Here is a 17,337-nt window from a genome sequence, read left to right on the forward strand (position 1 = left end):
TATCATCATCGCGGTTACTTCATAAAAAGTGCCAAACATAATACAAAGAACAATAGCACAAACAAGCACCACACACATTTGTAATAAACTTTTATTATTATGGGCTGATAAAGAAATAGAGGATACAGAGCTATACAGAGGCCAAGCCCCAGTCAAGTCGATCACAAACAATGAACTATGATCATCCAGAGGCCAACTCCATTGAATTTGTTGTACAATTATTTACATATTTTACATCATCAATACAACGGTATAAGAAGTGCAAGTGATCAGAAGTGCCAGTGGATTCAAATGATTTAAGAAAGAAGGGGGAAGCATTGTATTAGCTGATCCAGCGAAAACATACCACTGACCAGGAATCTCTAAACAGAAAGGTGGGGTGCAGTTCCTATTCGATGAAGGAAAGAAAAAAATACCAGAAATTTCCCCAAATTGTCACCTTTTGCAGACAACTCTTCGCATTCCATCTGTTTCATGGAAGTCGGTGTTAGCACAGCACAGCACAACAGATAGGGTATCAATTGAACAATATTTACTGCTTTCATAAAACAATGACAACAGACTTTGTCTGTTCATGTCTCACGATTTTACCTCTCTATCTCTGCAAGCCTCTGATAAAAATACTAAGAACAAGTCTATACATGTTTCTTCATTCGAGAGCGTTTAGCTGACTCCCGATTAGATTGTTTACGCTTCTGTCATTTTAATTCCCGTTCATCCTGTTTCACAGGCTCGTTTAGGACATGTATAAGCTTATTTAGTTCAACATATTTAAAGCTCATCAATATATTGGAAATAATTCACAATAAAAAGGTCACACTGTAGGTGAATGCAAAAAAAAAATACAAAACCCTAAGTTGTATGTAATGGGGATACACACGGAAGTTTCAGAAATATGAAAGGAAAACTTTCCCAAGAAATAGGAAATGACAAATTGATGTGTTGGGGTAAACACCAGAGTGCCCACCTATTACATAGATACAGCCAGGAAATATTCCCTGCTTCTGAATCTCTTCTGGTCTATATCATCAAACTATGCTGCCCTCATATCAGATAAAACTGTTATTATGCATTAAACCATCTATTACTTAAAGAGCCCTACAAATGAGATTTAGCTTATTCGAGTTATAATTGACTGTGGACCACTTCTATCTAAATCTTCTTAAGAAATGCACTTATGTTCAAAGGACTTGTAAGAACAAGATGGATATGAGAATATAATGATAGTGTGATCAAATCATATTTCATGGATTGTGCATAACCAGAAAAGATGAAAGAAGGGTTGTCATCCCACAAAACAGTTGATAAAGAAAACAAAGAAAGCACCAAAAGTCTGAGCAAGTCTATAGGAAGATGACGCAAGTAAATCCAGCTTATATTCACTAACCAGCCAACCACAGAATGGCCAATAGCACCATTAACCTGATGCAATACAAGATAGAATGATACATAGAAGGTAAAGCTTGGTATGCATACCTGGACCCATAATTCAGAAGGCACTCCATCATGACCTAGAATGAGTTGAGATGTTGCAGGAACAATTGTTGTTACACTGTTAGTTGTTCCCCGTCTTCCTTTTACAGGAGTTACAGGTCCTTGGGCAGGCACATTATAGATGCCCATTCCAATATTTAGATTTGTAGTAGGTAGACTAACTGTTGACATTCCTGGAACAGGTGCTGGTGGAACCAAAGCCATTGTGCTTCTGTTTACAGTTGTATTAGCTTCTCCAGCCTGGGCATTATATGCTAGAGTATTGGCATCAGTAGCACTTGTTCCTGTCATTGTCGTGAAAATCAACAAATGTTACTAAATTACTCCATTAGCTAGATTGATGATATTAGGATTCAGGACTCGATATCAAACATGAACAACGTAACCTTTCTAAAAGGAAGCAGTAACACACATCCCTTCAAGATGAAATATTCTAGAAGTTATTAGTGATCTAACTGTAATGGAAAATAAAAAGTATTGCTAAATTAGTTTGGAAATCAGGAGATCCCCTGATAACGGGATTCATGAATAGCCATAAGAAATTTTAAATGCATTCTGTAATACATGATAGTTAAAACATACCATTAATGGTTAGTGGTTCCAAGCTTCTTGCCCTACCTGTTTCTCATCCCTGAAAAGTATACAGAGTAGAATGCAGTGATAATTAATATAAAACAGCAAAGACATATTTGGTAGAGTACCCAGACAGCAAATAAAATTAATTTTCAAAAATTTGAACCTAAATAAAATGGAAGGAACTTACATTTTGTGAATTGACTCCCTCGCTACCTTCACTTGAACCTTCACTACCGCTACCTCCACTGCAACTAGCAATTTACTTGGATAAATAACAGGCAACCATAATAAAGGATATTAATAGGACTCCAACTCAAAGTCCAGAATCCATTTCCACTTTAATATAAGTTAAGCTAAGATTCATTCCAGGGATTCCAAATGGAATTGTTATACTGTCAGAATTAACCGAAAAAAACAGCTTCAAATACCTACCTCTGTGGGAATGCACCATTTGTAGAACTGGACAATGCTTTCCCATTTCCTCCTTTTGTACTAAGTATCTGAAGTTTTTCTAAATTTCCTTTTACCTTCTTTATTGGGCTTGGACCTTTACCCATCAAGGACTTTGCTTCTGTTTCAGTGCCTGAAGGGACTGAAAACTATATCCATTGAAAATATATATCAGAACCTCATTGAAGTTTCCATGATAGCAGAAATTCAATAATAGAATGACCAAATGTCCTGTAATGTTTTGAATACACTATCTGCCGCTTTACTCAGCAAGCTATCGGTTGCAGGATCTGAGTCCTCCACCAAATCCATCAGTTCACATGCCTCAGAGTATGCTTTTAGCTCAGACATTGAAAACCACAAAATGAACCTACAGAAGTTCTCTACCCTGCACGGTGTAACTTCAACAGGACATACTCTTTTTTGATAGCGGTTTGAATATTCTACTTTTCTTCTTGCTTTACTTGATGGTCTAAATATACAGATGTATGTCGATACAGGCTAGAATATGCTGGCTGAACATCTAAGAACAAACAAAACATTACCAGAATTAGAACAAAATTTATATGTATCCTGGTCTAGTTTAAAGCTTCATTTTGAAGTATGTTGGCTGAATTGTTCGGATTTAAAACTCTGATATGCACCTTTGTGCTGCAGATTTTGCATCATATGTAAATTCTATACTGATAAATATATCGCTTTTTTCATCTGAAAAAAAAAGGTGTATGGCGTCATAGAACAGGGTTATCCTTAAACCAGTTTAAAAGAAAGCAGTACTAAAAAGAATTATTATATAGCTCAGACATTGAAAACCACAAAATGAACCTACAGAAGTTCTCTACCCTGCACGGTGTAACTTCAACAGGACATACTCTTTTTTGATAGCGGTTTGAATATTCTACTTTTCTTCTTGCTTTACTTGATGGTCTAAATATACAGATGTATGTCGACAGAGGCTAGAATATGCTGGCTGAACATCTAAGAACAAACAAAACATTACCAGAATTAGCACAAAATTTATATGTATCCTGGTCTGGTTTAAAGCTTCATTTTGAAGTATGTTGGCAGCAAACATTGCTGTACTTCTTTTAAATAAACAAGTCATTGCAATCTAACCAAAAAATGGCGGACAAATTCGTGTCTTCAACGTATTGTTGAGTGTTTCAAAGAACAGAAAATGGTTGGTGAAAGCAGCAGTACATGTTGATTTTTCCCAAAATGTATTTAAACGCAACAAGAAATACTACCTACAGTGGATTTTCCTGCACTTAGTTAGGTGACCTCACATTCGATCTGAAAAAAAACATTGAGCAGAGGAAACCTGTAACGGAAGTTTATTACCTGATTTTGCTAATATCAAAACATCCAAAAAGTTGTTCGTATGAATATGCCACAAATCCACTGCGCACACGGGCATATTAACCATGTAAATCAAGCTGCAGGTCGGCATGTGAAAACCATAAGATAATAGGAGCCGGTTGTTTATTATCAAATTCTATTGGAAAGCATCTGCTTTAGACCAGGTTTAACATACTCCATATCTGTCAAGCTGCAAACAATATCAAAGAGAAGCTTAGGTCTGTCTTTACACTGAACAGTCACCACAGAATACCCCCTCTCCAAACAGTTGTCACAGTTGTCAACAGTCACAAGAGGCTTGGCGTTGTCGTTGTCCTTGAGAGAAAGAGATGCCCTGTCTCCAGTTCCATCGAGTTTATCATAGTCACGGTCAGCAAACATCAATTGATAAAGCCGCCTTTCTGTGTGAGTGAATCCCATTGACACCACCGTTTTAGCTTCTCTGTGTTAATTCAATTGTCGTATGTTCAGCGGCTGCATCTAGACCTACTGGTTTTCCAAACAAAGGCACTACGCAAGGGTTTGTTGCCAACCTCTGCAATACAACGCATGGATGATTGAGAGGGATATTGCATGGATGATTCAGAGGGATCCAGAGCGGCGTGGAGGGATGCAGGGGAGGCAAGTCCTGAGGGATCCAGGGGAGGCAAGTCTTGACGCCCGCCTGGAGAACACCATTGGAGAAACCCTACCTCTGGAATGGCGATTGGCACTCCGCGCTCTTCATTACCCGGACCGCCTCAGTGACATTTTTGATCGACGGTTCTGGTGTTTGTAATCATTTAACATCTCATCGTACGGCGTCAGAGGAGGACACGTAGGCAAAATGGGGGATGGATCTCAGAGGGAAACGCCTTACGGCGTAATAACCAAAAACATGCCCCTTTTCCATTTCCTTACATGCAACCTTTCAAATTCCTTGCATGCAACCTTTCAAATTCCCTACATGCAACTCTTCAAATTATTTGCATGCAAATAGGCATAGTTCATCTACATCCATATTGTCATGCTATAATACTATCCCATCCAAAAAAAATAACATTTTCTTCAAACAATTACCATACGATTACATTTTCCACAAACAATTACTATACTATTACTTTTGCTTGTAAGCACTTATTCATACACTTTACATGCAAACTAATATAGAAAACTATTTGCATACAATTAAGAATATATCATCTACAACAATACTATTACACATCAATACTATCCCCAACCACAAACAACATACTCAATGGGGCATTTTATCAAACAATTTGTATGCAATTAATCATTGAACCATTTAAGCATTTCATTAAACACTTTGCATGCAAACTAATATAGCGAATGATTCAATGCATATATCATAAACTGTAGTAGTAAAAGTTATGGAAATTGAACCATATCATCAATGGTATTTTCTCTCACTATGGTTCAAGTTTCAACTTCTGAGATTTCATAGATGAAATTTTATAACAAAACTACCAACACAATCCTATTTGGTGCACAATTCAAGGAGTATCTAGAAATCTCTATTTAGACTGGTCATATCTCCTAAAATATAGCGAGTAAATGTTTGAAATTTTTATCACATTATAAGTGGGATTTCCTCTCAATGTGGAAAATGTTTTGTCTCCTGAGAGTGCCCAGAATAAAAGTTATAACAAAACTGTCAGCGTGACTTGTTTGAGACCTTATTTTAGGAGCATTCAGAAGGCTTGACTCCCTCTACTCATATATTGCGACGCAATATCTGAACTTTATACCACATAATAATTGGTTTTTCCCCTTAATGTGGATGATTTTCAACTTCTGAAAGCCTACAAAAGAAACGTTATTACATAAATTCCAACGTGACTTGTTTAAAGGCGCATTCAGGAAGGTCATCTTCCTTAGATCACAATTCCTAAAGTATTGTGAACCAATATTTGAAATTTTTACCACATTATCAGTGGGATTTACCTCCAGTATGGACAAATTTTTTACTTCTAATATTCCACAAAAGAAAAGTTATATAAAATATGACAGAAAGGTCTAAAATTTAACCTTTGTTCTTCATTTTACCTATAATAGAGCCCATCTAGTCCAAGTGTTTGAACCATGCTCCGATACCACTCTGTAACATCCTCCAAGGGTAAATGTGCATATAAACAACATAATAAGAACAAAAATACAATAAACATATCAACCATCAAAATCCATATATATATATATATATATATATATATATATATATATATATATATATATATATATAGATATATATATATATCAGTATATTTGCACATGAAAATCAAGGGAATGAATTTTTCATTAATAAATGCAATGAACCAACAGGTGATGGGACTACCACATTCCACTCGACCATAGATTGGCTGAGCCAAGTCTATCTTCAGCCAATCAGCCCCGTGCCATATTCCAAGCATGAATATGGGATCTCATAGAACACATCAATTAAAACTCCTCCAAGGCTTGCAGACGCCACCCACCTCAACCCACCAAACATTGATTCCACCTCACGATCAGACATCACCAAAACCCATCATTAGATTGGTCTCCATCCAAGCCTTTGAGGGCTTCTAGAGAATTTTTCCAACCTAGGCTTCCAGAACTAGTAACTCAACCCACAACTTATACAGGGATTCTATAGCATTTGTCCAACCAAGGATTCTAGGATTAGTAACTCAACCCGCCAAGGGCTTCCAGCACATTTGTCCAATGAGGGCTTCCAGGACTAGTAACCCAACCCAAGCTGTTACAGGGCTTCTAGAGCGTTTGTTCAACCAGGGCTTCCAGGACTAGTAACTCAACCCAATCTATGGAAAAATTAGAACCAACCAAAACAAAGCAATGAAAGTAAACCCATAATCACCATGGATATCTAGGAAATGGCAAGGCTAGGCAATCCACTATCGATCCAGGAAATCCTCCATGCCAATGATAGATCACAACCGAGAAATTACATGTATGTGCCATGCATGTCAAAACTAGTCAATAAATCATACATGAAACTTGATACCTACAAGCAAATATGATTAGCTACTGATGTCTCTGCCTTCTTGTACTTTCCTTCTCTTCCTTTGCATTCTTGGTCCAAGAATCCAAATATGCCACACCCTCCAAATATTCCACACCCTCCAAGAGCACTCTAAGAAAACTCTAAGTAACCAAGAATATGAGAGAGAGAGAGAGAGAGAATAATGAGAGAGCTCCAAAACTGAATTGATCAAGTCTTCCCCACTAACCCACATAAGCCTTTTTATTAACGAGGCCTCTATTTTCTTCATTTTCCATTATTTGCCTTCAATTTCCTCCTCACATGCAACATGTGACTTTTCCCCTTCCTTTTCTCATAATTTCCATTACTTTCATAAATAAATGTGCCAAAAATTCCATTTTGCCTCTTTAATTCCTTAGCCATTTCCTTTGCCAATTTCCTTAACCATAAACAACCAAATGTTCACCCCCTAGGATGTCTTGCCCACCATTCAACTTGGAATATGTGTCCCATTCATCCATGGTATTTATATATTTCTACATGGAATTTTCACTAGGGTTGTTACATTTCCTAAGTTACAATTTAAATGAGAAACAAAGAAGATGGCCTACCTCGTTCTAATGCTATATCGATCTCCTTTGTTGAATACCTTGAATTACTTGTGTCATGGTCTCGTTCCTATTTCTCACAACTTTTAAGCACCTGTAAAAGAGATCAAGACATAACAAGGCATGCAAATACAAATAGCATATTCAAAATAAACCTACTTAACTGATCAAGGAATTTTAAGATAGATGATACATTAGCATACACATCAATGGAAAATGAATCAACAGTTGTATATTAATAGAAAAGACAGGGAAGCATACAACCAAGCCTTGATGTTGATAGGCTCTCCTTGAGTGAATGTTCAAGTCCAAGCTAAGCTCTCTAAGCACTCCTTCTCCAAGCCAAATGAGTAGCATATAGGCACAATCTTAGCATAAGGGTGCAAATAGACATAGACCAACCATTTGGGAATGGGAGAGGATGAATATATAGGCTGGGAAAGGGAGTTAGGATCTCTCCAAAGATAGGTGTAGGCCCTCATCTCAAGGAGCTAGCTCATAGGGATAATATGAAGAGGCCAAGTTGGGAGAACTCGATCTCATCTATGTTGAACGACCTCTAGCTCGCTGCTTTAGAAGCTTCTAGATCACGAAACATCTCATCCTCTTTGGGAAAATTTCCTTTTTGGGATCATTGTGGGTATACAAGTAAATAGAGTGATGCCATCGTGGGCCGAGTATAGTGCAACGGGTGAATAATCGCGGTTTCAGTCTTGTAAGAGCGATGATTCTCAAATTAGGGTTTAAGAACTATTTTCTTTAGAGGAAGCTCAAGGAATTTTTCAATAAATGCCTTAGGGAGGATATCAGCTGCATATATGAATGAGTACACTGGATGATGGTCATGTTTTGGGCACTTTGGGGTATGTCAGAGGGAAGTACAGGAGGTGTGACAAAATATTGCGTAACAGATACCCCTCAAAGCATGAAGGTAGAACGGGAAGTGATGGATGACATGCTTTATAAGATTTTGCAAGGACGAGAACAAACATTGTTAGGAGACCTGCAACTAAAGGACGCATATAAATATACATATGTGATATCAAAACATGAATCCATGGTATGGACACAACAATCTGGATAATAAAGGACTATATGAAAGGACCATGGCATGGCCACAACCATCCAAATGAAAAGGATCATTTGTAAATCTGATATCCAAGGTAAGGACACAACCACCTGATATAGAAGGATCATCATAAATGTAAAGTCCCACGTTATGGTCACAACCATATGTATAGTAGAAACATGTGTAGAATCACGAATAACACATTACTCCATGCAACTTGAGTCATATCAGACAAGACATAGGGTCTTGTGCTCCATCCCAAACCCAATCAAAGTATGAATTCTACCATGCGAATGAATGTGTCAAAGTCGAACATACCAGACCAGAAAACCACTTGATTATTGCCAATGACGTGGACCGTTAACATGCCTGAGAGAAACCACTAATAATGACAATGGCTCTAAAGGTATGAGAGTACAATCCATGAATATGATAATGAAGCTGAAGTCGAACACTCGTGGAATCACCCGATAGAAGGCCAATAATGAAAACCCGTTCGCGGAGACGAAGAACTTTCCATTAAGGCATGCAAGATCTAAGGTACTGAAAGGGAGTTTCTAAGTTATCTTCCCGGATAATGATCCGATGTCGACAGGAAGTGACCTATCGAAGGAGGGCCATAATGAATCCCCCATCATCTACATGAAACAAGGAATAAATTGGAATGAAATGAATAAGATCCAAGACTGTAACAATGGGTCAGACAATGTATAGGTAAATAACTGCAGATAGAACTTCTCTTGAACATTGGCGACACGACTTTGGAGAGGGGCAACATTGGACTCAACATAGGACTAAAGGTCATGATGACAAACTAGAATAGTCAGATGAGAGGGAAAAAATGGATCACCCAAACTTGGAAGGACAAGTGACTGAGTGAGGATATCCCAAACCCGGAACGAATGCAAAAGAGTGTCATTTTCAAGAGTGACATGTTGTCTATACAAAGGATGTTTCATTTTCATTTTTACTCGCTATTTCTAGCGAGTACCCTAATTATTTTTATCACAAGCTTCAAGGGGATAGCATATGCTTGTCATGTAAGTTCATTCTTCGAATGAATCCATCCTACTAATATTTACGAGTCCTAAGAAGGAGAAACTCAGTCTCATCATGGTGACGAGTCCTTCGTTGTAAAATTTTAATGAGTCCGACGTAAGAATAAATCAGCATCTTTTTCATATTTAGAGAGTTTGAAAAAGGGACAAAAAAGAAAACTCCATCATGTCCCTTTTCATAATTTGTCCCTTGAACCCGAAAAGGTAGAAAACAACATTCGAGAGAACCTCTTGATCATGTCGACCAAGGTGTACTTTTCTCATAAATAGTCAATCTCAGTCTGAAAAAGGGGTAAATGTATACTGAGACAATGTCAATTCATTTAATATTTAACAAGTTCGAAATGATAAATACTCGATGATCTTTTCATGTTTCGAGAGTCAAAAAAGAGCTTAAAGATGACTCCAGGGGGGTTCATTTTTCCTTTATTTTTAATGAGTCCGAAAAAGAGATAAAACAAAACTCTTGTGAATTAGTCGAAAATAATCACTGTATCCATCAAAAATACCTGTAACTGCACAAGGAAATTCACCCATCACTGATATCAAGAAATAATAATAAAATATTGACAAAAAGAACTCAAATGTTATAAATATCCCATAAGTCAAAACATTTTTACCATTTCACCAAAGTAAGTTTGGAGAGTGCATTTGTGACCTATTTTGCTCGATTTTCAAATGACTAGTGTGGGAGATCCAAGGCATCATTCCTCAAATTGCCTTCAATAGGTAAGAGCTCTACATGTATGCTTGCAATTCATTGTATTTTTATGCCTTTTCATTCATTTTTTGCTTGTTATTAGGAGGATTTTTGTTTTTAAATCACGCGGGCGATCATCACAGGTTTGCTAATCAAACCTACGATGATCGCTCCCAAGCCAAGAGGCCCTAGCGATGGCATCGCTATATTAATAAAAACAGACGCAATGGTTCTAGGGTGGAATTTTTTGAAGGAAAAAAGCCCCTTTAAAGAAATTTTTTTAATTTTAATCCATGAAAAAGTTTCTAACTTGTGTTAAATGATGTTTTGCAGGAGATTTCTACCACCATGGTGCTAGAATGGAAAGAACGAGGCAATGAGGTAGAAGACCATCAGGCAGCCCAAGATCCTAAATGTATTAATGCTCTGAGGAACTGTGGATTTCTTAAGTTCTTCAAAACTACAGGACTGAGAGCTCAAATGGAGTTGTTGCTTTACTTGATCAGCTTATGGTACTTTGATCAGGAACTCTTCATAATCAAAGACCAGGAAAATGTAAAATTTGAAATGGGAACTATAAAATCAAAACGAGAAGTCTCGCAAAAAAACCCCGAGAAAACATGAAAACTAGTGCTAAAAACGAAAAGTGTGTATACCGGAATGATGGTTCTTTTTTAATGGTCAATTTTGAACATGTTTTAAAAATGGCAGTGAAAACAAATATTTTGAGCAAAATTTGTGCAAAAAACACCCTGAAAATCAAAAGTGTTGATACTGGAATGATGACTTTTTTTTTAGGGTCAATTTTCAACATTTTTAAAAAATGTCAGTAAAATGGAATTTTTATGTGCAAAAATTGTGCAAAAAACGCCCTCAAAACGAAAAGAATTGATGCTAGAATAACACCTTTTTTTCTCTAGGGTAAATTTTCAACATTTTGAAATAATGGTGTAAAAGATTTTATCATGACTCCAAAAAACATTAAAATTTCAAAAGAATAATGAAAACATAAAATTAAAGATAAAAACAAAAAACAAAACAACGAAAAGAAAAGAAAAGAAAAAGATAAAAAAAATAAATTTGCAAAACATATATATATATATATCAATCATAAAAATGTTAAAAAGAAAAACAAATTTAACCTATAAAAAGATAAGAATTAAAAAACTTAAAAAAAATATAAAGAAATAAATAATAAGAAAAACAAATTTTCAAAAAAACCCACCTTTTTTTAATCTAGGAAACCGTAAGAAAATTTGGGGAAAAAACAAACAAAATTTAAAAAAACTATAAAATTAAGTAAAATAGAAATTTTTTAAAAAGCATACAAAAACTAAAAAAAAATGATTTGTTTTTTAAACAAACTAGATTGAAAAAATAGAAAATTAACCAAAAAAACAAAAAGGTTTAAAAACTACTAAAATAAAGATTACAAATATATAAAAAAATCTTAAAAAAACAAAAATATATTCAAGTTAAAAAAAAAAAAAAAATCCATTTAAATTTTAAAAGATATAAGTATTTTTAAATTTAAAAAAATAAAATAAAATTAAAAGCATTTAAAATTTAAAAATAAAACAACATATTTTTTTATTTAAAAAAAAAAACATTTTAAATTTTATATTAAAAAATTTAAAATTTAAAATTTGATTTAAAACATTTTTAACATTTAAAAAAAAGTATTTTTTATTTTAAAAACAAAAAGAAAGATTTCAAATATTAAAAAAAGAATTATTTGTTTTAAAATATTAAATGCATTTTTATCATTTTTTTTGTAAAATATTCGTTTTACTTCTTTTTTAATATCAATTTTCTTTTTTTCTTCATGGGTCAGTATTGTAGCGGTGCTGCCACAGGTGGCCAGGCAACAGCTAGGCAATTCTGTAATTTTTTGGTTTTTTTAAAGAAGGTTGAAAAAATTTTAAATTTCAAAATTTTTAATATAAAATTTAAAATGTTTTTTTTCTTAAATAAAAATTTGTTTTTTTTTTTTTTTTAATTGGAAAATAGGTATATTTTTTAAAATTTTAAATGCTTTTTGTTTTTTTTTAATTTGAATATATATATATATATATATATATATATATATATATATATATATATATATATATTTAATGTTTTTTACCTTTATTTTAGTAGTTTTTTAATTTTTTTTTGTTAATTTTCTATTTTTTATTTAAATCTAGTTTATTTTTAATTTGTTTTTTTTTTGGGTTAATTTTTCTATTTTTACTTACTTAATTTTATAGTTTTTTTTTTGCAAATTCTTTTATGGTTTATGATATATATATATATATTACACTTTTTATGTTTTTTTTTTGTTTTTTTATATGTATTTTTATATTTGTTTATGTAAAAGAAAATTGACATAAAAATGTTAAAGTGTAAAAAAATGTAACATTTAAAAAAAATATCCACACTTAATACATTAAAAAATTTGAAGTGTCAAAAATCATTAAATTTAGAAAATAATCATATACATTTCATATATTAGAAAATTTAAAGTAAAAAAATAGGTTTTTAAGAAAATGCATGATGCAAAATCACCACTTTTTAAAATCATCATGCAAATCATTAACTTTCTAAAACGTAATGTACATAAAAAAATTGAAAGTGCCGAAAACTATGCCCTAAAAACTATTTGTGTTTTGCATCGCCCTTTCTCAATATTGGGTCACCTTTTTGCTATCTCTATGAAACGGGTAACAGTATCAGTTCTCGTTTCAAAGTTTACATTGTTAGGAGCTAGAGTTGGAGGAAACAAACATTTATCTCATCAGAGGGTTGTCTAGGAGGGGAGAGAGAGTCCAACTCTTTGGATCTCATCTAGGAGGTGAGAGTACGAGTAGTCTAGTCAGGAGACATTGCCCAGGTTATGAGATGACCACAGGTGGGAAAGTGAAGATAGAAACAATCACTAATCTTCCCCTAAGAACGTCATGTTCACCATAGCTTGTGTATCTGGCACGCATGCTCTTCACGAAGCCTCACAATCACAATTCCGATATGTAGTAGAATGTCTAACTCCCATGTTATTCAACAGGTGTGGAGAACTACTCAACAATATGAAGAGACAACTAACCAAAGGTAAAGGTGGGAACCTGAAATAGTTTAGTTTCGGTTTGATACTGGTTAGTTTCTTTCTAGAGCAGGTGCCCTTCTTTTGGAACTAGTGTACAGAGGTACCAAATCTTTTCCCCGAGGATCTGAGGCTAGTGCAGTGGAGTGAGCTCATGCCCCGAGGAGGAGGGGGGAAACAAATGCATTTCCCTCCACAGTTTTTTGGTTTTCTACGTCGCTAGTTACTTGTTGTGGACTATTATGCTTATGTCGACATAGATTTCAGATGGGATCTAGATCTACCTCTGCCATAGGGAGAATAGTGGATTGACACAAGTAAAATTTATTTTTGATTTTTTCAAGTTTTATGATTTTTTTTTTGTAAAAGTGTAACTGATATTTAACTTGTGACAAACGTCCAGATGTTGGACTGGAAAGACCACCTAGTATGTCGCAAATAGTATGACGAGCATCCCATCAGATAGTAGGTGTTGATTATGAGGAAGGGACAGACCCCTTAGTAGAGATGGAGCGCAACATGGAAGTGATTACTCGAGGGATACCAGAATATGCCACCATAGATGAGGTGCGACTGTGATAGCAAAGACATATAGTGGGAGTGTCAGCAAGACTACGTCGTTTTTTAGGCCGAGAGATCAGAGCATCCTTGTCCTACCATGAGAATCGTGTAGGCTGATAGCCTTTCTAGTTGCTTTTACAGATTTTGTAGGTTGTTGAAAGCCAAGTGTCTCGAAACACTTTATTTTTGAGATTTGACGTTTAAACACTCTGATAGACGCGATATATATATATATATATATATATATATACATACATATACATATACATATGCATGTTTTATTTTCTACTTACGTGTCCATGTATCATGATGATGTGATTGGCTTTATAAATTACGCAATTATCTATCGAGAACATAGTTTTCTAATGCATCTGGTAATGTGTTCAAGTTGCATGGAATATGTTGATACGTGATAAAATCAAAATTTCTTTGTAGTAATCGAACATGTAGATACATATGCAATATATGTGGATTTCTTACTAAATAATGATTGTTTAACTATTACACAACGAGTTGTGAATCTGACTCGACAACTAAATCCTCTAATGCCAAGAGCAATTGCATCTAACAATAGTTCAATGACTGCATTGTATTCAACAATATTGTTAGTTTTTTGACCTAGGCATATACCTTGTAAGTTAACCAACTCGCCATCAGGGGCAAAGAGTGCCCAAGCTGCGAAAGACAAATTCTGTGTGCTATGACAAGCACCATCAACGAAACTGACATAATGATTTGACAACATCTGCAAACCGAGTGGAACACAATGTAAGTTGAAAAACACATGTCTGCAAAGCAAAGAAACATACCAAAAATAATAAAACGCACTCCAATGAATTCACACACTAATGTACAAAAAGTAATTACACGAATTTCAGACATAATACTTTTTCAAATACAACCCATTTCGGGGCTGTGACAATGCATTTTCTTCGTAATCAACTAGCTCATATGCACCTTTTTGCAAGACACATTTGAAAATATATGGCCCATGCCACATAGGTTCGAAATTTCCAGTGCCTTACCTATCGTTAGCCTGATCATAAAGGAGGACCAGGTCGCCTTCAGAAAAGTGCGAGGAGAAATGGTTTGATCAAAATGAGTTTTGACAATTTTCTTTTGGGCCTTGATTACCATCACAACAATGCATCAAGTCTATTAAGCCTCTCATGGTAGAGTAACTTCTCCTCTTCAGGCAAGGTATTAAGAAGAATTTTGACAACTAATTTGAACAAAGGGATTTCACATTCAATCGGGAGAGTTATCTCTAAACCATAAACCAGCTGGAATGGAGTAAATCCAGTGTCCATCTTAGTGGAAGTCTTGTAATCCCAGAGAGATGAGAATAGCATCAGATGCCAATCCTTTTGTGCTTCCCATTGGTGCGTTGAAGCATAGTAACTATAACTTTTTTAATTGCTTCGACTTGGCCATCGACCTATGGATAATAAGAAGTTGAGCTATCATGACGAAGGCCCAACTGAGCAGTTATCTCTGCCATCATGTGCTGAAGAAAATGTGATTCATGGTCAGTTACAATGGCTTGAGGAACGTTGATCGAGTGAGGGTTACATGTCATGAAGTCTATGCCCCATTTAGCGAATGGGCCAATGGTAACTACTGGGTGTAAGGGTGCTAGCGGGGCACACTACTTGTGGTTACAAATATGACATTCATGGTGTTTTTTAAGAGACAGAATACAATCTTTAAAGATGGAAGGCCAGAAATAACCGGCGTTGAGGATTTTCTAAGTTGTGGTGTAGCCTGACATATGACCACCATATGCTCCAGAGTGGTAGTCATTAAAGACCCGTTCATCCTCTTCAAGCACTAGACATCTGCGAAGAATAGAGTTAACAACAACTCTGTACAATGTATCACCAAGAATTGAATAGGGTTGGGACTGATTTGGGATGTGGTGTCAGTCGTATTGAGACAACTTGGATCGGAAGGTTTGGGTTTGAAGATAAACGATAATATCTCCATACCACGGGTCAAGAATGCTAATGAGAAACAAAGTTTCATTAGGAATCTGCTCAGTAAAATTAGTAGAAGTGTTTGCAGACAGAAGGGCACATATCAGTTCGGAAAAACAAGAGATTTCATTGATTTTGCGGTAGTAAACTCCAAATCAAACTCTACAGGATAAAAATCCATTTGGAGTATTTTCCCCCAAGTAATTGATGAGTCAAATTACAGGTCATGGGGTTGCAATAAAAAATTATTGTGGTTTTCTGTAAAAGGATATAATGAAGAAATATTTGGAAAACATGCACGGCTTCCAAAGAAAGTTTCTCAACATGAGGATATCAAGATTTAGTGTCAAGGAGATTTCGGCTTAAATAATAAACCCCATGTTCGTTTCCATCATCGTCATCTTGAGCCAACACCATAGAAATGGTATTGTCAGTTACAACCAAGTATGGGAAATAATTGTATCGATAATCAGGGGGATGCAGTAAAGGAGCACTGATAAGCATGTCTTTCAAAACATCGAAGGATTTCTTGGAAAATTCATCCCAAATGAAAGGGATCCCCTTTTTAAGCAATTGAGTGAAACACTTGGCGAGTTTAGCGTAGTTAGGAATGAATCAGTGAACAAAGTTAGCCTTTCCTTGCAAGCTTTGAAATTGAAGCAATGAGGTAGGAGGGGTAATTTTATAAGAGCCTCAATTTTAGAGGATCTATTTGGATACCTTCACGGGACACAACAAAACTCAAGAGTTGACCAAATTATATGCAAAAAACACATTTGTGCGAATCAAGACAGATGTTATAGAGTTGACATCGCGAAAAGATGGATCTTAAGTGGTCCGGATGGTCATGGTGCTTAACACAATGGGCTGGTAAGTCGTCAAGATAAGGTTGAACAACGTGACGAATATCATGAAACGCATAGGACATTGCTCTCTAGAAGGTAGCGCCAACATTTTTTAAACTGAAAGAAAGCTTCTTATAGGCAAAAGTGCCCATGGACAAATAAAGGCCATCTTATGTTGATCAACAGGTGAGATGTTGATTTGGTTGTAACCAAAAAAGCCATCCATAAATGAGAAAATCTCACTTTGACCACACTCGTTGATGATCTGATCAATAAAAAAAGTGGGATAGTTGTCTTTTGGACATGCACGACTGATATTATGGTAATCAACATAGATGCATATCATACCCCACTTTCTAGCAATGGGGACAATGTTATACATTCAATATGTCAATGGGATTGGATAGATAAATCCAAATTTTAAATTTTTTTGACTTTTGCCCTAATAGCAGCAACCTTTCGAGGATGCATGGGACGAAGCCATTGACAAAAAAGATTTTCACTAGGATAGGTAGGTATTTCATGCACCACAATTGATGGATCAATACGAGGCATTTCCTCATATGACTATGCGAAGACATC

The 17,337-nt window shown here is 35.3% G+C and overlaps 1 long non-coding RNA gene across 1 annotated transcript; it reads right to left on the minus strand.

The window, feature by feature from the left end:
* Positions 1–602: 602 nt before the first annotated feature.
* Positions 603–3,029, minus strand: LOC149155919 (uncharacterized). Its single transcript, XR_016263099.1, has 5 exons — positions 2,503–3,029; positions 2,258–2,315; positions 2,077–2,125; positions 1,477–1,778; positions 603–719 (listed from the first exon to the last, which is right to left on the minus strand). It is a non-coding gene; the product is annotated as an uncharacterized LOC149155919 (long non-coding RNA).
* Between the last annotated feature and the right edge of the window lie 14,308 nt (positions 3,030–17,337).

Source organism: Pinus tabuliformis, chromosome 9 (genome assembly GCF_031772625.1).
Source record: "Pinus tabuliformis cultivar Carrire ecotype Pingquan chromosome 9, CPIR1, whole genome shotgun sequence".
NCBI classification, from domain to species: domain Eukaryota; kingdom Viridiplantae; phylum Streptophyta; class Pinopsida; order Pinales; family Pinaceae; genus Pinus; species Pinus tabuliformis.